Source organism: Cyprinus carpio, chromosome A13, assembly GCF_018340385.1.
Source record: "Cyprinus carpio isolate SPL01 chromosome A13, ASM1834038v1, whole genome shotgun sequence".
NCBI lineage: Eukaryota > Metazoa > Chordata > Actinopteri > Cypriniformes > Cyprinidae > Cyprinus > Cyprinus carpio.
The window spans coordinates 26422287-26445720 of record NC_056584.1 but is presented as its reverse complement, the minus strand read 5'-3'; the positions used below and the strand labels follow the sequence as shown (position 1 = coordinate 26445720).

The 23434-nt window shown below is 35.8% G+C and overlaps 1 protein-coding gene across 1 annotated transcript in view; it reads right to left on the bottom strand.

The window, feature by feature from the left end:
- The window catches only part of LOC109103547 (signal-induced proliferation-associated 1-like protein 2), a 95552-nt gene extending 87296 nt beyond the window's left edge, over positions 1-8256 (bottom strand). Inside the window, exon 1 of the mRNA XM_042769530.1 lies at positions 8066-8256. The gene's annotated coding sequence lies outside the window, so the exon portion shown is untranslated. The remainder of the gene's footprint in view (positions 1-8065) is intronic.
- Positions 8257-23434: the final 15178 nt, after the last annotated feature.

The window sequence follows — 23434 nt, the reverse complement described above, 5'->3', positions numbered from 1 at the left end:
CTAATGCATTTCAGCCTTCATCAGGACTAAAAAAAATCCCTTTATTAGTCCATCAGATTAAAAAAAAAAAAAAAATGTAAGCAACAGCAAGATCTCTTCAACAATGACTGCAATAACAAGTGGCTGGCAAGAAGCAGTCAGTTAAGTTAAAATAACACTGTCTATAACCAGACAACTTACAGCATGAAAAGGCACTAAAGCGCTTTCATAAATAATGAATGGCCGAATGCCAAAATGAGGTAATGAACCTATTCAGGGAGACCTTCCTTTTCAAACTCAGCTAGCATGTACATCCTTTAACCAACGATGTTTATTTGTGTCCTCATTCAGGTTAAATAAAGAGCTCACAGTCTATTATCTGAGAACACAAAACAGCACGCACGAGCAATTTACACCTCGCTCAAGTTCACCACTTCAAACTACTTCTCTGCTTTCAGTCACACTTCAGGGCCGTTGTTTTAACCTTGAGGTGATTCGGATGGCGATTATTAAATTCCTCACTTTGTGGTCCAAACGAGAAACGAAATGCCGAACGGGAGACGGTAACCAGACACTGGCATCTCCGGTTCCACAAACACTCGTATTTCTGCTTCAGCGGAGCAGTTCACAGCCTTGTAGGAGCAGAAAAGAGGCGACACAAAAATTCCCAATTTGCTGCACAATTTGGCCAAAATTTTGAAAATATATGAAATAATAATAATAATTATTATTATAACTGCTATTATAATTTTATTATTATTATTATTATTATTATTATTACTACTTCTACTCCTGCTAAATAAAAATATTAAAATGACTAAGAAACAAATTGAGAAATTTAATATTTAATATATAAATATTTAATATTATAAATTATATTTTTGCTGTAAAATAAAAAAATATATATATCAGAAAATAATATAATAATTTTATTTTACATTGCAACTGTAGAATTACCAAAACAATTTACAAACTAATATTTATGTTTAACATATTTATATTAATTTCTTCATTTTTCAAACATTAAACCATGGAACTTTTATTGTTGTTGTTTTATATTTTTATTTAGTAATAATATACATTATTATTATTATTATTATTATCATTATAATATTTGTATTATTTTGCAATAAAAATAATAATTATTATTGAAATATTTTATATATCTATATATATAATATATATATATATATATATATCATATATATATATATATATATGTTTGTTTATTACCACTACTACTACTAGATAAAAATATTAGAATGACTAAGAAACAAATTGAGATGCATATATTTAATATCATAAATTATATTTTGCTGTAAAATAAAAAAAGTATTTCAGAAAATAATATGATAATTATTTTATTTTACACTGCAATTGTAAAATTACAAAAATAAATGACAATAATAAAAAGTTGAGTATTTCAGAAAATAATATGATAATTATTTTATTTTATTTTTATTTTGTATGTTTAAATTAATTTCTCAATTTTCAAACATTAAACTATGGAAAGTTTATTTAATTTTAAAGATTAAGGCGAGGTGAAATATGGCAATTAAACCGTTAGGCCAGTTAATGTGAGGCTTTTATTTTAATTATTGTTTATTATTGGGGTAGTTTGTAGAGATTCTCTGCCGAGCTGTTGTTATTAGTTAGTGTTTGTTTTTTGTTTGGGGGCGAAGTGCAGATTATGCAATCATCCAAGTTCATTATTAGGTATTGGGAAGGGATTCTGGAACACACCTTTCTTTTGTCCGCGGCTCATAACTCAGGCCTCTCGACGGGGAGGCGTCAAGGTGAGGCTTACACTCTAATTATGACAATCGAATTAGCACCAGCGTGCTGTCTGTGGAGCTTTATGTGTATTAGGGGAGGGGTCCACGTGATGTTTGAAGTCAAATTGTGTCGAGCACCGCTGGGAATTTAATAGCCAGTTTTTGCAGGGAATCACACCCTTCGCTCATCAACAGTTGGTGGCTGAAAGAGTTGCAGAGAGAAATTTTCATTTTGAGCGACGAGGGAGAGTGACCAGATCGACACGGATCATATGATCAAAGAGATGAGAGCCGAGACGCAATAAAGAAACTGAGCAGGAAATAAAGACTAGAGAGCAGAGACGCAGCACATTCAGTCACTGCAAAGACAGAAAAGGAAACTGTTACTTTAAAACAGAGCTGCACCATTTGGAGGAAATGTAATTGTGATTTTTCAGATAAAAATTGCAATAGCTATTTAAAATGTGATTAAAAACAGGTTTGCTGTGCCTGTTTGTACAGCTGCACAGTTAGGCCAAATTTTTTTTTGGTGATATGTATTTGTGATTTTTCAGATAATAATAACTATTTCTCTTTATTTTTTCAATGATAAAATTAAAGAATACGACTGTCATGTGATTAAAAACAGGTTTGCTGTGCCTTTTTTTACTTTTTATATTTTTGGGTAATTTTTTTTAAAATAATTATTGTTTATTATTGTTATTGTTATTATTAAATAAAAACAAAAACTGAAAGTACTGTAATATTTTGCTGTAAAATTACAAAATGTAATATTTCACAGTATAATAAATAATAATAATAATTATAATAATCATTTTTCATTATGTTTTATTTATGTGTTTTTTAACAGTATAATAATTATTATTATTATTTTTATTAATTATTATTGTTATAATGCTTTTTTTTATTAAGTTAAGTTTTTTTTTTTTTTTTTAGTTATTAAGTAATAATAATAAATATTTTACTATTGCAATTATTACATAATTTTAATAATTAAGATAAAAACCCAGATGTTTTATTATTCAGGTAATCAACTATAAACATTGCACCTGCCAAGACAATAATTGATCTGAAAAAACAAAAAACTGTAGAAGACGATAATCACACTAACGGCAATGCTGTCGCGTTATCAGTTGACTTCAGACACGTTTCCAAACACATTGACAACTTGTGCAACAAGAAGCATGTTAAAAAAGACTTGTGCTAAGGACAAAGAGAACTTCTGAAGTTTTAGAGCCAAAGCAGTGTCAGCGGTTTGCCCCGGAGCAGCTGGAACGCTCCCCTCTCAAATCCCCAGATCCTTCCTTCCACAGAAAATAGAAATGGGCTGTTAGCAGAGCCATCTATCCTTGGTCCAAATGAAATTGCTGGCCAGTAGCCCATATTAAAGCACCCATCCCTGAAGACACGGCCCTTTTTCCTGCTGTATAGAGCCATCTATCCTTTCCACCCCCCACCCACCAGGACATCTTGTTGCTGGAGGAACCACATTTTCACAGCCAGGGAGCCTTCACAAGGAGACATGGAGCATCTACAAGAGAAACCAGTAGTCTGTTATTTTTTTTGTTATCTTTTATTATTATTGTTTTTTTTTAAAATATTATTTTTTTTATTAAAATATTGATTATATTTTGTATATTTAAATTGTATTATAAAATAAAAGTACTTTTTTATAATAATCATAATAGTAATAATTACTATTATTATTATTATTATTACTCAAAATCATATTTATATAATTTAACTTAAAATTAAATAATTAAATTAAATGTTTATATAATGTAATTAATTACTAAATTAATTAATTAATTTATTATGAATGATAAAGATTTTAATTTAAAAAAATTGTATCAATCAATAAATATATTTATTGCAATAATAAAAACATTTTAAATATATATATTTTAAATATTTCTATTAAATTGCTATTCAGATTTTTTTTATTAACATTTATATTATCAAAATGCAACAATGTAAAAAATTATTATTATTATTATTATTATTATTAATTTGTTATTCTTTTTCAATTATAAAAATTTAATCAAAGAAACTTTGCAATAAAACTATTGTACTGTAAAAAAAAATTAGATAAGTCAATAACATAACAGATAAGTTAAATTACATAATAATAATAACTACTGCTATTATTTTACGGAACAGTTAAAATAGCAATACTATAAATTTAAGACATTTCTTCATTTCTTTACTTTCAAAAATTAAATTATAGAGCTTGGTGGAACTATAAATTTAAGACATTTCTTCATTTCTTTACTTTCAAAAATTAAATTATAGAGCTTGGTGGAAAATTATTGAGAGACATTTCTAGTATTAATTATTGCATGGTGTGCGTCTTCAAACGCACGTTTGCGCAGGAGGAGGGAGTTTTGTGTGCAGGTCTTGTGGAGTTTGTGTGGGCATGTGTAGTAGATGTTTGATAAATCAATTGATGAAACAATTAATGATGAGTGGTCCATGATGGGTCAGTGATTGTGTTTGTGTTGGGGAGAATGTGTATTGATCATGGAGATGAGAAGTCTTTATGACATAAAACAGGCCGCGCACCACCCCACACCCCACGACAGATGGAAAAGCACGGATCGGAGAAATGAAGAATGAGGCGAGAGGTTCATTCACTTTCCCATACTCAAACAGAAGTGTAAATTCATAATCTATTGTGCCAAGGCCTTGAACCACAGGAAGGAGATCAAGACAAAGTGCATGGAAGGTTTGTTGAGCACCCAGTTGGAGTCTCGCATTAGCAAATCGTAATGAAGGCAATGCCTATGCGAAATGGTAAAGAGTGAGCACAAGCAATATAAAGAGACTCGAGGAAAAATGTTTGAACTCAAATATAATAAAAATAAAGTGTTTTCAAGCCGCACTTTTCCTGAATACTAGGCTTCATGGCCGTACTTGAGGACCTGTAGGATTCTGTAGTAGAATCATAGTGGCATGCATGGAAAGAAGAATAACCACTGTGTCCCCCCCCAGCATGTGTGTGTGACGCCACGCGCTATTTTTTTTTTTTTAACCCCCCCCAGGCCCCCCCCCCCCTCATGTATTTTTATGCTCAGTGTCTTTGAGTACGAAGTAATCCGCGGGATACATCATGTCGAAGCAGCTCACCACGGCTCGATCAAGGCTAGAACTCAAAACTCGGCTGTGAGCATAGATGAAGTCACTCAATACCATGTACGCAGAGGACAATGTAAACACATAAAAAAAAAAAAAAAAAATAAACACATAATAATTACGAGAAATACCCTATATAAGATAGATTCCTTGAAATAATGAAATAAAAATACAAGAACATGCAATAAAATACAATGCCAATAACTAAAGTATAAAATGTAAAATACACATCTATACCTGTATATGGAAATGTTTGGGAAATAAATTAAATTAAATTAAATTAAATTAATTAAATAATAATTAAATAAAAATAAATTAAATTAAATTAAATTAAATTCTTTGATATAATAGCCATAAGTAAGTATTATTCAGTAACAGCTACTAAGTAGCTCTGGTTTATGCACTGCTCTCAATGTAAAACTAAACCTAAACTAAAAAAAACAAACCAACTTATAGACACAATACCCTTACAAAACAAGTACTTTATTTGTTAGGTAGATGAAATAATAAAGTAACATTTTAATAATAAATTTACATTTTTAAGAAATGTACAAAATAAATAAATAAATAAATATAATAAAAATGTAATAAAATTTAAATCTTTGATTTGATTGGGGATTTTTATATATGAGTAATTTTTTTTAGTTACAGCTCAGTTGCTCTGGTTTAAACTGCTGACATTGTAAAAAAAAAAAGAAAAAAAGATAAAATACAATTACGGTATAAGGTAGACAAATATGGACTATGGAAATTAGTAATACTCGTCTAAGATACACAAGACTAAAAGTCTGAATGACGTCTCTGTGGCTCTGAGATTTGATCTGCATCCCATTTTGGTTGTGATCTGAAAATGTTTCCAAAAACACACAAATGAAATATATAATTTCCGAGCAGTTCACTTCTCATACCCTTGACTTTGATCTTGTACAGCTGGTGGATCGGAGCGTCTCGACTGAAGGGGCTCGTGTTTGTTCTTGGCCTCTCTAAAGGAGACATCTGATGGCTCGAGCTCCTCGGTGGGCCTCTTTCAAATCAACCATCTGTTGTGGCAGCGTTGGAAAAGCTCTCATAACAGTGCGGCTGGCAAAGACGATATGCCTCAGCAGGCCACAACAATATAACAGCAACACCGACTGCACGCCAGCCATTACTGGACGCACAAACCCACCGGCCGCCTTCCCTAATGACAACCCGCCAGTGAACGAGCCCGAGAAAGCACTTTACTCAAAATGGGGTATAAAAGAGGTTCTGGAGTCCATCTTTGCAAACGGTTAATGAAACGAGGTGCTGCTTATCCATCAGAAAGCTGTCAAGAGCCTGAAATTAATATTACATGAGCTAGGTTCTTTTACATTTGTTTTATGAGTTTAGCAAATTTGACAACACTGTTATCAAGAGTTTTCATATAGTTAAAAGAACAAATAATAAAAAAAAAAATAAATGTAAAAAATTTAATTGTAAAATAAAACTATTAAAATAAAAACTGAATCAAAAAATTATAGTATTAAAATATAAATGATAATGTAAAAAAAAATTAAACATAACATAACATTAAAAAAAATGTAATTAGCATAAAATAAAAAACACTTTAAACATTTATTTTAAAAAATCTGCAGTTTAAGTAAAAAACTATCTGATTAAAAAATAATAAAAATGTAAAAAATAAAATTACAAAATTAAAAAATTAAGTTAGCATAAAATAAACGTTTAATATATATATATATATATATATATAAAACAGTTTTTATGTAAATGTTTTTTTATTAATGTTAAATATTCTTAATATTTTAGTTATATATATTTATAAAAGTAAATGTAAATATTATTTAAATCCAAAGTTTAAGTTAAATTTATTTTCTTAAAATATAAATGAGAAAAAAATTACATTACATAATAAAATAAAAAAAAATGTAGGGTGGGGGTAGCTATATTGGTACTAAATGTAGGTTAATAGTTATTGATAAACTGATTTCTTTAAAATATGAATAAATTAAAACATAAAATATTAATAAATACTGACTGAAACATTTGTAAGTGGCCATTTTGAAAATTTTAATTAGATTGCTACACCTAAAGTTCACAACTAACTGAACATAAAGTTCAATTATTTTTCATAAAAACATGGGATTTGTCCCTCATGCATGCTTAAAAAAAAAAAAAAAAAAAAAAAAAGCACAGGGTTTGGAGAGGAACTGACCTACTGAAGAGAGTTAATGTGAATGCATTAAATCACAGGGGTCACGGCGGGATCTGCAGCAGCTCGAGTCAGAAGAAGTGCACTTTGTCACATCACAGTGAAATAATGTCTACTGAGCGCAAACACTGAGACAGCTTCAGAAAAACCCCAAAATACTGCTAAGTCAAGCATCATCACATGAATAAAGACATCAACCTACAACATTGCTGCTTGCTTGTACATCACATTTTCTTTGTAAAATGTACAATAATAATTCAATATTTCCCTACCTACTTCACAATGCAGTTGGGATGATATTATTTGCAGGGTCATGTACTTCAGTCTTGAGCATCTCAGATCAGCTGACTGCACAGTCAGCTACGTGAGGAAAGACACTACAGGTGCACAGGGTAAAAACTGTGACTAATAGATCTTAACATACTTCCCCAGCTGATTAATCACAGTACATTAAGACAGCTATATTACAAGTTTATAGCTGAGTATGCAAATGAGACATTATCTAATTCAACATGCATTACTTGCACACATTTCCAAAAATTTTCTTTCCTCTAGTCTGAAAGACTAGCTCAAAATCGACCAATGCATGAAAAACAATTGTTTTGCCTTAACTAGTCTGTGCCCTTGACCAACTATACACGTGAACCCTAAAAACTAATTCACTTACAAAATATACACAACAAAATTTAGTATAATGAAGCATTCGCAAATGACAACAATTTGCAACAATGACTCAGCCAGAGATTTTCATTGAGCTCAACTCATGTAAATAAGCAGTGATGAAATACAGATGCCACGAGTGGAGAAACACCCTCTAGCACTTAATCTATTAAATCGCTGTCAGTGAACATCATTTACACTTTCTGCACATCATTTAATTATTTCACACACAGTCAAATCAGGACTTCAGCATTGCTGTTGGCTCCAATAGACACGTTCAACAGCGACAAACAAGTTCAGTTGATTTGAGAATCATTTAACATACCTAAAACACTCTCCCAACAGCTCATAAATCCACTTGATGTACAATCCACACTTGTTCCTACATCCACTGCTTGAGTGCAGGCCTTTAGTTGCTTCATTATGGAAAGAAAAGTCTTCAAATGATCCAAAACAACTGGCTGGAACCCATAAGAAGACAACAGGAATGAGGAAAGGAGGAGGTGAAAGTTGAGGAGAAAGGGTTGGCAGGCACTGGGGGGCTGAGTTAGCGAATTTGCTCACAGCTGCCCCGCTAACTACGCCCCCCCACCCCGCCACACAACCACCAACCTCATTATCATATGTAAAGGGCCGGCGCTAGACTGTGACATTTAACCTTACTGGGAAATAAAGAAGAACGACACAAAGACTAAAATACCTCCATTGTTCCTCCACGCGGTTCAATACGTGCCCTTCTGGATGCCGAGAGAGGAGTGCAGGAGGAATCCATGTACACGTTTAACTCTGCATTTGGTCCATACAAAAGATTTAACCTCATCCGATTGATGAATATATCTGCATGGCAAACTTTCAATATGTTCAAGCATCTGTGCAATTTCAACATCAAATCTGCAGGCGGCAAAAGCAAAACATGCGTGGAACCATCGCGCGCAACCCCGCTCGAATATAGCCTCAGCAGCGTTCTAGGCATCAGTGTTAGAGAGAGAAATGTGACTGCAGAATATTAGTTTCTTCTGGCAGATGCTTTAAACTTTGGGGACGCTGTATTTCTGATCATTATTAACAGTTCAGCGTACGGGACCTGGTTATAGTTTGATTCGGTAGCACAAAGACCTGCTAATTGTAAGTGCACCTGCTGATTGTAGTGTACCTGCTGATTGTAGTGTTTGCTTCTTCACTGATAGACTTCTGCAGTGACCAGGTCAGTAAAATGTTTGAAACAGCACATTTGCGCTTCTCGTGGGTCCTGGGGAAAAGGACCAGAATAAGATCAGAATGCTATAACGACAGCTAGTACTGGTGACCTATTAATCGCATGGCATTTGCCATGGATGCCTCATAGGAACGCCGGTTCCGTGTTAGCGGTCATGGTCTGTCACCTGTTAGCACAAAGAGTAGCGGCAGTGGATGGACATGCCGTAACTTCACTTGGATACGCAATTCTGTTTTTCATACCTTTAGACAATAGATGGACGGGATACAGGAGGAGGAGGATCTGGAAGTGGCTAGACCAATAGATTGATCAGAAGAAGGTATCGGAACGAGTATGGTACCCCGGTGCATTTTAAAACAATGACGGATGGATCCCGCTACTTTGACGGAACCAGCTTTGGGAGATGGAAGGCATGACCAATGGATGCGATGGATAGATAGCTAGCCCTAGAAAAGGATATGGTCGAACAATGGAGGGATGATGGAGGGAAATGGCAAGAAAACAATGGACTAGAGGATAGAGAGGTAGAACGAAGGGTAGAGATGTGATGGATGGATGGACAGAAAAATGATGACTGATGGAGGGTGGGTGAGAATGGTAGCACAATAGGATAGCTGGATAGATGGAAAGAATGGTATGTACATGGATGGATGAATGGATGGAAGGAAACAACAATGGATAGTAAGACAGATGAGTAGAAAGGAAGGTAGTCTGATGGATTGATGGGCAGCATGATTGATGGATTGAAGAAGGGATGTATGGATGGAGTGGATGGAAGGGACGTCATTCTAGACCAGTATGGATAGATAGCTCTATATAAAGCATGGTTAGAAACAAGGTATTTAGATGAATGGATGGAAAGGTAGAACAATGGATAGATGGATAGATAGAAAGAATGGTAGAATGATGGATGGAATTGACAGATTGAGTGGATGGAATCGGATGGATGGAGGTATGGGTGGGATGGATGGAGTGAATAGTAACAATGGATAGCCTGGATAGATAGAAAGAATGGTAGACCAAGGAGGCTGATGGCTGGAAAGGATGGATTTATGCGAAGATAGATAGATGGATAGATAGGGAGAAGATAGATGGATAGATACGATTTATGGATAGTAGATAGATGGTATAGAAGATAGATAGATAGAGAGATGGATAGTATTTATGTAAGAATGGTAGAGTAGAATGATGGATGAATAGATGGTAGGTGAGAGCGCTGGCTAGATGGATGGGATAGATGGCTCTCTGGATGGATGGATGGACGGGTGGGCCTGGGGACGGGTGGATCGCTGGCTCGTGGATGTATTAGAACGATAAAGAACAATAGGATGGATAGGTGCTTGTGGCCTTTGGATGGATGGGTGTGATATGATGGATCGTATGAATGGAAGGTGAAGGATAAGAAAAATAATCTGGCTAGGTGGATGGATGGTGGAGATGATGGAATAGGTAGAACGAAGAACAATGATTGCGATGGTGGATATATGGAGGGATGGGTGGATAGATGATGGATGGATGGTGGGATGGATGGATGGTCTTGGATGATGCTGCTGGATGGCTTTTAGAACGATAAGAACAATTGCTGGCTGGCCTGATCGCCTGGATGGATGGGTGATAGACAATGGATGGATGGATGGGTGGTGGATACCTGCCTGATGGATGGAATGGTTAGGATGGTAAGAAAAATAAGGGGCTGGAGGAGGAAGCATGGATGGATGGGTGGATGATGCAGCCAGGATGATGGGTGGCATGGATGGATGAGAATGGGATTTTCTTGTTTGTTTTCTGAAGGCCTGTGGTTCCGTCCTCTCGCCGTGAATGTTTTGTGTTTCTGTGTACCTCTTCAGTGTGTTGTATCTCTCAGTTATCCTCATCAGTCTGCCGCGCGACGCTGCGGATCGTTTTTGTTGGATGGTTGGCTGGTTATGCTCTGTGTCAGCAGCCTGAGCAGTGAGCTAAGCTGGTTTTACTTCCCACTGCGTCACAATGACGCGCAAAGGTGTGTGTTGTGTGTGTGGTGTGTGTGTGTGTGGGTGTGTGTGTGTGTGGAATAATCCGCGCACTCCGTGTCCCGCTTAATGGTATTAAATGTTGAGATTCATGTTCAGCTAGTTTCTCTTCAGGTTCATTGTAAGTTAGAAAGAATCTAATAAAGGATCGTCAGAGTGGAATGGAAAATGCGGGGAGCTTAATTGCGCTGGATTCGTGTAAGTTGTGGCTCTCTCCCCTTTGCAAGAAGGCGTTCACTTTGATCTGCTGCGCGGGGTGGAGGGGGTTGAGGACAACACGCCACTTTAGCTTCAGTTTTGGGGGATGTTTGGGAGAAAGACGGACTCCAGAAAGCCGGAAGTGACCGGCGCTCCAGACCCATACACACACACACACACACACCCACCATCCTGCCCTTCTCAATGCCCACACTTGAAACAGCGAGGACCTGGAGGAGCCTCAGCATAATTCACATGACAGTGAGGCTTTTGATATGTGATGGACACTTCAGATGCCGCGCGCACACACACACACACACACACACACACACACACACCACACAACAACTTACACACTGAGTAGCCTGACGGAGTTGGGGTTGGAGCACTAAGCTTGACACATGGAGTAGTAAATTAGCAGTGTTCTCTGTTCAACCAAACATACGCCAAAATTAAGGGTTGTCCCATCCAGGATTTTTGATTAGTAATAATAGAGAGAATAAAAAGACAGATACAATGATACATATAAATTAAATATTAAAATAAAATATGAAAAATAATGTGGTTCTTTCCTATTTTGGTTATTTTGACACTTAAAACATAAAAATAAACATAAAACCTGAATGGGTTTGTTTCTAGGTATAGGCCATAAAAAAGGCAATATAGTTGATTTCTACAGAATTTACACCCACACACAAAAAAATGTGCTAACAGTACAGTGCACTACTGTTTAAGGACTTATCATTGCATATTGCATACCCTTTCCCATCCTTTTCTAAAACAGAGAAGGCGCAGTGCACAGGTCAATGATAGTACGCATTATGCAGTTATAAGTGTGGCTTTGCATTTCCTTTTCTGGAACAAACATCCGCAAGACTCTCCAAAGCAAAAAAGGAGGTCGGATAACTGCTGTACTCACAAACTCCAGTCTGGTCAGGATGGTCAGGAAGGGCTTGTGCTTCAGGGGAGGTGTTCTGGAGGTCTTCTGTAGTGAGCCGGCAGGGGGAGCATGTAAATAAGATAAAGAAAATGTAACCTAGTGGATGAAAGTAAACACAGGAAAACGCTTCTGGATTGTGATGAATGCCTCCTGAGAAACAGATGTAGGGGCCCCTCGGAGGAACGTGCCCCCTCATGTGGGGCCACTTCACATACTATAACTTAAACACCATAGAGAGTCACACGGCCGTTTCACCTGTCAGATCTCCAACAACAAATATACATTCAATAGCTTTATCAGCAGCGTAAGAGAAATGTTCATGTTAGCGAGCAGTCCTTTAGAAGATGCTTTAATCCACAACTCAATAGCTTTGCTTCTGAAATATGGAGGTCATTTACACCTGGACTGTCTGTGTCTAAAACACCAAACTGACTGGGACTGAACAGCAGCCACGCACAGAACAAGGCCAGATTAACCTAGAAACACGGTAATAATTTGTTGGCCAACTTGTCCACAGTTGAACACACCTATTTGGCAGAGAGATGCACAAAACGAGTCAGTGAATTTACAATTAAGCTCTGAACCACAGGGATTAATCCAAAAATAAATATATGGAAATATCTAAAAAATTATATGCATGAAATGTTCACTAAGGTAAAAAATTTTTATCATCACATCAATTTAAAAAAAAATTGAATAAAACAGATTAAATAATAAAATATAACAAAATAACAAAATAACTGAACAACAGCTAAACAAATAGCTAAACTAAAATAACTAATTGAAAATAACAAAAATAAATTACTAAAATTAACTAAACTAAGCTAAACTAAAGCAATTAAGTAAATAACTAAAAAAACTAAAGAAATAAATAAAAAACAAAATAGCTAACTACATACTAACTTACTAAAATATTTAAATGACTAAAAATAAAACCAATGACTAAAATAAATTAATGAATAAATAAACTTAAATAACTAACTAAAACTAACCAAATAACTAAACTAAATGACTTAAATAAAAGAAATAACTAAAGTAACTAACTAAAATAAACAACTAAACTAATTGGCTAAAAAACACTAACTAATGACTAAAATGACTAACTAAAACATTATTCAATATATGTGGACCATTATTCACATCTGAAGTAAAATTGTTGTTTAGATAAACAGATTGTTGTTAAAACAGCTCATTTATTCACACATAATATTATATATATACTTTATATATACATATACAAACCTGATATGCCTTTAGAATAGAATATAATTAATTTCTCATATTCTTCAAGAATCCGTTGAGACCAATTCTTCAGATAGATTTGGTTACAGTGACCCAAGGGGACGTCCCACAGCAGCTGCTGAGTGTTTCGGGCATCCAGCGTGCTCAGGAGGTCTATTCATTCACGGTTTCGCTCTCAATCATCCCGTCTCTCCATCTGATGTCAGCTGTCAACTGTAAACACTCAGTCGCTCTCGTCAACCCTCACTAGTGCTACAGAGAGGGAACGAACAACACACCACTGACTCGATTGCTAGGCAACCCCGGCTTGATCCAGTCATCCCCAATGACAGAATGCGTCTAATTTGCTTTCAAAAGCTGAAAAATTAGATACATCATGTATGAGATACGATCACACTGAGAAATGTTGTCTGTCGAGAAATTTTGTCTTGGTATTGTTTTTTTATGAAACAGGATTTTCAATGAGAAGAGCAGAAGCTGGCAAGCGTTTTCTATCATGACACAAAGACGTGACGCTCCAGCTCTGGCAGGCTTTGTTTAGTCACAGCAGACAGTGAGCAGGCTGCTGGCACCACAGGACCAAACTGAGCCACTCAACCAAAACTCATACACAAACGGACATCAATGAGGCTGAGCGTGAAGGTTTAACTGCTGCTTAAACAGACCTGATGGGACAAATCTCTCACATTTGATTCGTATCTGTGGCATGCAATAATCCTAATACTAGCAAAACAAACAACCCATACTTGTTTGTAGTCCATTAGTTAATGTCTTGTAAAGTGAAAAGCTGTTTAAAAGAAACAAAATTCATCAGGGCATTTTAACTTCAAGCCATTGAGTCCATAATCAATAATAACACTCCTCCAGTGAAGAAGTCCATCTCCTGCTGTCTCTCACATTAAATTCAACCAACACATATTTTTAAAGCTGTTTTGGCTCGTAAACGGTGCTTGACCTGTGCAGATTTCTCTCCTGATTCAGATCAGACCTTCACTGGAGGAAGCATTACATTGATTATGGACTCATATTTTAGCCAGAAACAACGGTTTGAAGTTAAAAATGCCTTGATGAATTTGTTTCTTTTAAACATGCAGCTTTTCTCTTTTCAAGATGTTAACTGCTGGACTGGAAACGGTTTGTTTACTTGTGGATTATTTGTGATGTTTTATGTGGATTACTGTTTTGTTTTTATCAGCTGTTTGGACTCTCATTCTGACGGCACCCATTCACTGCAGAGCATCCAGTGATGCAATACTACATTTCTCCAAATCTGATGAAGAAACAAACTCATCTTGATTTTGTTTTCAGCAAACTTGAATTTTTAGATGAACTATTCCTTTCATGAAGTTTCTTTCTAATTCAACATGCCATTTTAAAATGCAACACTCATAGACAAGTGACTATGAGTGTTGCATTTTAAAACCAAATGACAGATAATCAAACAAATATTGGAATGCATGAATGATTAAATGCACTTATGAATATCTTCAATGCACTGTAATTCGCTTTGGGTAAAAGCCTCTGCCCCCCTTTTTTCCCCCCCCCTCTCTTTATAAAAGCCTCATGAATGTAAATATCTGTAATCTTTTAGTGCACAAAACTATCAATCCTAACAATAAATGAAGACATAGGGATTCATTTCAATGTGTCCTATAAGGCAATGCAAAATCAGTCAGCAACTGTCTTGAAATATATCTTTAATGGTGATGAATCTAATATATAATGTTGCATTAAAGCTGTTTTAGAAAGGCTGAATTTAGACACGCAAATTTCTCTGAGTTTTCTCAGGTCTGGCTTTAACAGTCGCATCTGCACCTGTTTCGGCACGCTAAAACCCTCTGAAATGTTGCATCACTGAGCTCATCCACATTAAAGCACCACCACTAAAAATACTGCAGCTAAAAAAAAAAATCTAGATAAACCCTTCTGGATAAGAAACGAAGGGCAAAATGAGGACTGTGATTTCTCCTTCTCACTCTGAGCCCCACAGCTAAGCTGGAGCTCGACACACTCCTGGGTCTAAAATTAGCCCATGAAAAATAAATGAACGGCTCTGGAGGTGATTTATATAGATTTTGTGTTCTGAGAGCAGCGCTGGCAGCTGACAGGCACCGTGACGGGTGTGGGCACGGGTACAAGAGGAAGGAAAACACTCGCCATCAGCTCCATTACCTGTCTACAACAGGAGCCAACAAACTGAGAGATGAGGAAAGAGCTAAAAGCACAGAGGGAGGTTTGGTTGCTTTTGCCCATAAGCAGAAAAAGCCATGAAAGAGACTGTGACGTCGTCATTAGAGGCACAAGTGCATGACTCTCACACAATGAACACAAACTGAAGTCCAATAAACATGACAGTACATGCAAATGTGACAAAATATGCTTACTTTTATATTAGAGATTCATTTAAAAGAATTGGTTCATAAGAGGCTTCATTGGTCACACTGTATGTTTGCTGGTGCAAACAGAACAATGCAAAGAATTTGTCTATTTACTGTCTTTGTATTATTTTGTGGTGAAAACACGCTATTTAAGTTTTGAGATAAATTTAAAAGAATTGGTTCATAAGAGTCCATTTGTTTTGTGAATCAGGCTGACACTGGTCAGGCTGTATGTTTCTTGTTTGAATATGGGAACAACTCAAGAAAAATGTCCATTTTTACTGTTTTTTTTATATTATTTCATGGTGTAGTTATTAGTTATTTGCCAAAAACAAAAATATGCTTAAGTTTAAGTCTCATTTAAAAGATTCTGTTCACATGAGTCCATTTGTTTGTGAATCAGGCTACATTGGTCATGCTGTAAGTTGTTGTTTTGCATACAGCACAACAAGAAACCATATACTTTTGTGTAGTTAGTAGTTAGTTACTTATTACTTATGCTTATGTTTTAAAGTTTAAAATAAAATTTAAAAGAACCAGTTTTTAAGAGTCATTTGTTTGAGAATCAGGCTACATTGCTTGTGGTGTATGTTTGTTGTTGCATGCAGCGCAAGGAAATTTTCTATTTATGGTCTTTGTATTTTTCTGTGGTATAGTTATTAGTTATTTTGCAAAACATACAACACAGACTCAAGTTTAAGTTTGAGACTTACTTAAAAGTATTGGTTCATAAGAGTCATTTGTTTATGAATCAGGCTACACTGGTCACGCTCTAGGTTTGTTGTATACAAAATAATGCAGGGAAATGGTCTATTCACTATATATGTATTATTTTAGTGGTGTAGCTATTAGTTAATTTGCAAAACAAAACAAAATATGCTTATGTTAAGTTTGAGACTCGTATAAAAGAATCGATGTATATGTGTGATTTTTTTTTTTTGTGATTCAAGCTACATTGGTGGTGCTATATGTTTTTTTTGTTGCATATAGAACTACTCAAAGTAGTCTTAATCAAAAATCTCTTTACATTTAGTCTTAGTACTATTAGTTATTTTGGCATTAAATCAAAAAACAGGCAGACTGAGTACAACGGAATGGAGCAGAACGGGATTTTTTAACTTAATTTATCTATTTTCAACTTAAAATGCAGTGTGCAATGGCTACACATTTACATAAACCAACAATTCAATAAACAACTGTACATTTTCAACTCACTCCATCTCAAGTACTCAGTTGATTAATCTGTTGAGTACTCACTATCAAACAATCAAAACCCACATTTCTAGTCTTAATGGTGGTTAAATTGTTGTGATGCAATGAAGAGTTTATGCATTTGCATGTGGAGGTGAGGGTTCATAGCGGCCTGTCGAACAGCTGGGTACCAAACGCAACCGACGGAGTGAACAAACAATGACAAAGAGGAAGTGGTGGCAGCTTTGAACATCTGTCACATCCCAGCAGGAACTTCCACTAATTAAAAGAGAAACTCCGACAACAGTGATTTTGATTAAACCAAAAAAACCGCCTAAACTTATTCTCCAAAGCCCTGACGGACCCCGCGGGGAGATGGGTTTCGATAAAACTCTTATGAGAATCTGACTGTTTTCGCCTCAGTCACGCAGCTGCTGGCCTCTCTTTTTTATAAGAGCCACTTTGAAAACTCTTCAGGAAGTGCCATTGGAAACAGCTGTTCTGTGGGCATCAGCCGTGAGATGCGGGCCGGTTCTGACAAGACGAGCAGCAGATGAATACAGATCACGTGGAAATGACCAAACAAAGCCAACACAGCCACACTGACCAGTACTCAAACCAGTGTCAAGAAGTATCCCTGAGGACGGATAAACAAAATGAAAAGAAGGGAGACGATGACGAGGAAAAGAAAATGAGAGAAAAAGTTAGAAAAAAAATAAAATAATATATTATTTTTTTGCATTCTACAATTTTGTAAAACTACTACTACTACTACTAAGAATAATAATTAATATAATTATAAAAGAACAAAATTATAATATTTAATATAATTTTATATAATGAGAATTATATCTACATTTTTTAAAATGTAAAAAGGAAACAAAATAAATAATAATAATGATAATAACAAAAGTAGTATTTTTTCAAAATGTAAAATGCAAATAAATACATAATAATAATAATTATTATTATTACTAAAATTATAATCATTATTAATACTTATTTAGATAAATAAATGACAATTACATATTTTTTGTAAAGCAAAAAAATAAAACAATAATTAATAATGATGATGATGATTATTAAATATAATAAAATAATATAAATATAAAATTGTATCTATTATGTTTGGTTCAGGCAGTATGAGGTGGAGAGGTAGAGAATTTGTGTCCTGAAAATGTGTTTCTCAGTTTTACAGACACACATGGGATATATCAGAAACTACTGCTGTAGTTTGAACTGAGAGACTAATAATATGACGAAAACCCATCAAACATCAGCTAGGGTTAATATATTCTCCTACAGTGAATAAAACCCTCATTAAAATGAATGGAAAGGAACTCACTGAAATGCCCCATTAAAAGAAACGCAACAGAACATGGTCTAAGTCATTTCCATTCTCTCATCCCGCTCTCGTACGGGACGGGGTGGAAACATTTGAGGAAATTCTCATGGAGAGCGAGAGGGATTGAGAGAGGCTCATACTTTTTAAAAGTTCCCTTTTTTATTCTGAAAAGAATCTCGCTGTGTGTGTACTTCATTGTGTGAGTCTTCCCTCAGGCTCAGTGCACTAAAAAAATCCATTTATCCTTCCTGAGAGTTTGTAGCCACAAAGAAAAGAGCTAAAGAATCCGGCAGGAGTCACGTGCCGGGGTGACATGGCTTTTCCCTTGTAAAGACTATGGGCCCGTCTCACCGCCGTGGGTCCTTCAGAATGGGATCGTTCCTAATGACAGCAGAAGAGAAAAGCCCAGTACATCTGTTCCCAATATTTGCATTTCTTTGGTGAATTTCACAATGCACCACTCGACTCGATGGATAGAGGACATTCTTATTCCGGCGTGAGAAACAAGTGCTGTGATTGAGTTTCTCTTTCAATCTGTGAATCGACTCATCAAGTGACATGCATTCACAGTTTTAAAAAATGAGTATGACTGACATGGTATAAGTAATACTGCGTTTTCCTCTTCAACCGTGGTTTGAACCCGAGATGTGTGGAAATGTATGCACGCAGACATGCAAAATAAATGAGAGCTGTGGTTCAAACGGAGACCAAATTACTCTGCAATACTGCAGGATTCATTAGTTACGTGGACCAAACTCAGTGTGCAATTTTAGATCATTTCATTAATAGTGCATTGAAGTATCTAACATGTGTGGCACCAAGCCAAATTGCAACCATAATGGCTGTTTTCAAACAGGTCAGAGAGTGTGTTCAATATAACAATAAAAATACTCCCTCTCTGGATCGAATTATTCGGCTTCTCTGCTGATCATATGATCTGGTGTCTTTCTTTTCTCCACTCCTCCTGTGAAACGATCTAATGAAGGAAAGTGTTCAAGGGAGGTGAACTGAATAAACACCAGTTTTCCATTGACTGCTGATACGACCTGACATCAGAGCTCTAGTGGTGAAGTCACCTCTGACCCAACGAATCCACCCTAGCTAATAATATAACGAGAGACAGCGCTGAACCTCAAATACAAAAAATGCATTATGGGAGTCTAAAGACTTGATAAGAGAACTGGCTGAATATTTAATTGAATTTTGCATTAATGATAGATAGACGGACAGACAGAAAATCAGGGAGATAGAACAACAGACACAAAGATAGAGTGACAGATAGAGTGATACAATGAGAGATGGATAGAACAGCAGAACAATAAAGCAACAGAATGATAGAGTGACAGTTAGAATAATAGACAGAATGCTAAAGCAACAGTAAGAGTGATAGAACTAGAGCTACAGATAGAAAGATAGAGAAATGGATAGAACGACAGAGCAACAGTCAGAGCAAACAGAGACAGACAAAGCAATGATAGAATGATAGAGCGACAGATAGAATGACAGTGAAACAGAAAGTGAAGAATGGTAGAGCGACAGATAGAATGACAGAGCAACAGATAGAAGGACAGAGAGACAGACAGAGCAATAGAATGACAGAGTGACAGACAGAGAGAAACAGTGAAACAGAAAGTGAAGGAATGATAGAGCGACAGATGAATGACAGAAATGAAGACATGGTAGAGCGACAGATAGAAGGACAGAGAGGGACAGACAGAGCAATAGAATGATCTTGATAGAGCGACAGAGTAGAATGAAAGTGAAACAGAAAGTGAAGGAATGATAGAGCGACAGCAATAGAATAGAATGGACAGAGCAACAGATATACAAGGGACAGAGAGACAGACAGAGCAATAGAATGATAGAGCGACAGATAGAATGACAGTGAAACAGGAAAGTTGAACATGATCAACAGATAGTAGAAGGACAGAGAGCAGACAGAGCAATAGAATGATAGAGCGACAGATAGAATGGTAGCGAAACTGAAAGCGAAAGAATGATAGAGCGCGACAGATAGAATGACAGAGCAACAGATAGAAGGACAGAGAGACAGACAGAGCAATAGAATGATAGAGCGACAGATAGAATGACAGTGAAACAGAAAGTGAAGGAATGATAGAGCAACAGATAGAATGACAGAGCAACAGATAGAAGAACAGAGAGACAGACAGAGCAATAGAATGACAGAGTGACAGATAGAATGACAGGTGAAACAGAAAGTGAAGGAATGATAGAGCGACAGATAGAATGACAGATCAACAGATAGAGAGGACAGAGAGAGCGAACAGAAAGTGAAGGAATGATAGAGCCAGACAGAGCAATAGGAATGATAGAGCGACAGATAGAATGACAGAGCAACAGATAGAAGGGACAGAGAGACAGACAGAGCAATAGAATGATAGAGCGACAGATAGAATGGTATGCGAAACTGAAAGCGAAAAGAATGATAGAGCGACAGATAGAATGACAGATTGCACAGAACATCAGAGCAACAGATAGAACAATACTAGATGAAGAATGAAAGAACGATAGAATGACGGAAAGACAGAATGATAGAGTGACAGATAGAGAGAGAGATAGATAGAATGAGAGCAACAGAAAGATAGATAGAGTGACACTTAAAGTGATACAACAGAGAGAGAGAGATAGATAGAATGAGAGCAACAGAAAGATAGATAGAGTGACAGAAAGACAGTGACAGATAGAAGGACAGAACGTCAGAAGAATAGACAAAACAGTACTGATAGAATGAAAGAACAATAGAGCGACAGATAGAAAGAATGATTGAGTGACAGAAAGGTGAAAGAATAGATAGAAAGGTTGATTGAGTGACAGAAACAGATAAAGTAAAGTGCTGAGTGTGTTATTGTGCTGGTACCTTAAGGACTGCCGTGGACAGCTGACTCCTAAAGTTTTTAATATTCTTCATATTCTGTGTGGTGGTCAGTTCACACTGAGAGAAATTTATCTTTTCCAATAAGTTTAAACTTATTTTTACATTTAAGGGCATTTTTACCTCTATAAAGCCATTTTCTCTAAAAGCGTCCATTATCTTTTGAGTGAAATTCTTACATTTAATCAGTGAATTAGAATAATAAGACATCTGGGCTGTTTCCAAGCAAATTAAATCAACACAGAAGCTGCATCTGAAGTGGCATTTATATGTTTTTACACACTGTTTAATGCAAGACATGAATGCGTTTAACCTGCAATTACAAATGCATGAATAATGTTTTGATATATTAAACATAAAATGTTGAATACTGATATTTGAAATTATTTAAATAATAAAAGACACATGTGAAATTAAAACCACCAGTAGGGGGCAGCAAGTCACTGTTAATAAGAGAGTCATTGCAACTGAACTGAATCGTTTAAATGGTTCATTCACATTCTCTGTCGAAATAGAGAAAAAAACATGCAATATGGTGTCTAAAACGTAAGTCTCTTAATTAACTTCTTGTTTATTGAACCGGTGTAAAAAAAATAAATAAATAAATAAATTAACATGTTGTAATAATATTTTGAGAAAACCGGCACACTTTGTGTGAAATTGATTAACTATATGAAATAGTATAATTATATACATGTTCTGCCATTATGTCTTGAATTTGTGATCACTCTAAATGCATTTAATAGAAGAAATCATGCAATGAAAGAATGCACTCTAAATGTGTACGCGCGCTAGTCTAGACTTCACGTAATGTATGCGTGGACTCTGTAAGTGTGTTTTGAATAGTTTTTGCAAATTAATAGAAGAAATTATGAAATTGCGACATGAAATCTAAACAATTAACGATATTATCGCAGAAGGATATATAATCGCACACCCCTAGTACAGCCCTACTCCAAAGACTCCAAATATCTTGTTTCAAGAGTTTATTGTTGTGGAGGTATATGATATTATAGAGGATGGATATATCTTGTTGAAGAGGTCAAAGAGGTGGAGAAATATATTAAAAAAAATCTTTTTATTAGGGTTGAGATTCGGATGGAGCTATGTTCAAACCTATGTGGGACCCATGACACTGTAGCACACGTGTTCACCGCTGAGCCACGGATTTAGTTGTTTGCAGCTCTGTATGACTTGTTTTGTTCATAAAAGAAACTCTGTGTTCAAAGCTCAGAAAAATCTTGCGGCATAAGTGTTTATGTAATTCAGAGTGACATAAAGGGTGCTTCAGTTACACCGAGAGAATGTTTCTTCCAAGCCCTCGAGACGAGATCAGTCACCAGATGAAAAATGAACAGAGGACTGTGCTTGTCCTTAATCGCAGCAATGCTGGAGCGAACCACACAGACCCAAATAAACCCGTCGTTCCTATTCCTATTTCCTTTATCTTATTAATGTGGGTTTATGGTTTGTGGTTGTGGTGTTGAGATGTTTTCAACGGTTTGGTTGGTTGCTCGGTTAGGATGTTGTCCTTCACAACTTCATTTCACAGCCAGAGAGAAAAAGTTCCCCTGCAGATATAATAAAAGCCACCACAGATAAATACGACATTTATGGTGAAGAAAGCTGCAGACTTGAGATTTGCTGAGCCCTAAAGGGACTCATTTAAGATTTTTTTCACAAAATACTTACTTTAATTATTTTACTGAAGATGTTTTTTGCATAATAACGGTCCACAGCTTGGGAAAGGACTCTTCCTGAACTCTCACATGGGTTTTCTTAAGCTGATCCTTACAGGCCTTAAATCACATGCTACACTGAACCGGTTGAAACGAGCTGTTGGGTCTGTGATGGGAACTCGTCCTACTGCTCAATGCCAGAAACAAGTCCTACTGCTGAGTCAAAGCCACAAGACTGCAAACCCTTATCAAGCTGACTTGATAAGGGACATAACCAGAGTGGGTTAAAAATCAAAGAAATAACAGTTAAAGATAACCAGTAAGTTTCTGTAAAACCAAGATAAACAACATTAAGGTAGTAGCAAAGTAGTTTTGGAACATGATTTTCTACCTGCTCATTTGTAAGGATGTACAAAACTATGTTTTCAAGTTTAACAAGTCAATGGGTTGCCTAATGGACTAGTTGACCAATCACTCGATTTATGCACAGCATGGGGAAAAAAGCCATAATGCATTACAATATTGTGTTACTCCCTAAAAAAAAGTAACAAATTATGTTAGGCTAGTTACTTTTTGTGGAATGTAATGCGTTATGTTACTTTT